This window comes from Arachis duranensis, unplaced genomic scaffold, assembly GCF_000817695.3.
Source record: "Arachis duranensis cultivar V14167 unplaced genomic scaffold, aradu.V14167.gnm2.J7QH unplaced_Scaffold_86067, whole genome shotgun sequence".
Taxonomy (NCBI): domain Eukaryota; kingdom Viridiplantae; phylum Streptophyta; class Magnoliopsida; order Fabales; family Fabaceae; genus Arachis; species Arachis duranensis.
This window is the reverse complement of record NW_026265162.1, coordinates 27,510-27,801: the sequence shown is the minus strand read 5'-3', so window position 1 is coordinate 27,801 and position 292 is coordinate 27,510.

Below are 292 nucleotides of genomic sequence, written 5' to 3'. Positions count from 1 at the left end.
ATTAACCTCTGCCATGGCAGGGTTTTCAGGATCATAAGCTTCTTCAGAAGCTACCTCTCTAGTACTGTTGGATGCATGTTGTAATCCCTTCAGATTTTGAGAGATCATGTTGACCTGTTGAGTCAACACTTTGTTCTGAGCTAGTATGGCATTCAGAGCATCAATTTCAAGAACTCCTTTCTTCTGAGGTACCCCATTATTCACAGAATTCCTTTCAGAGGTGTACATGAACTGGTTGTTTGCAACCATGTCAATGAGTTCTTGAGCCTCTTCAGGCGTTTTCTTCAGGTGG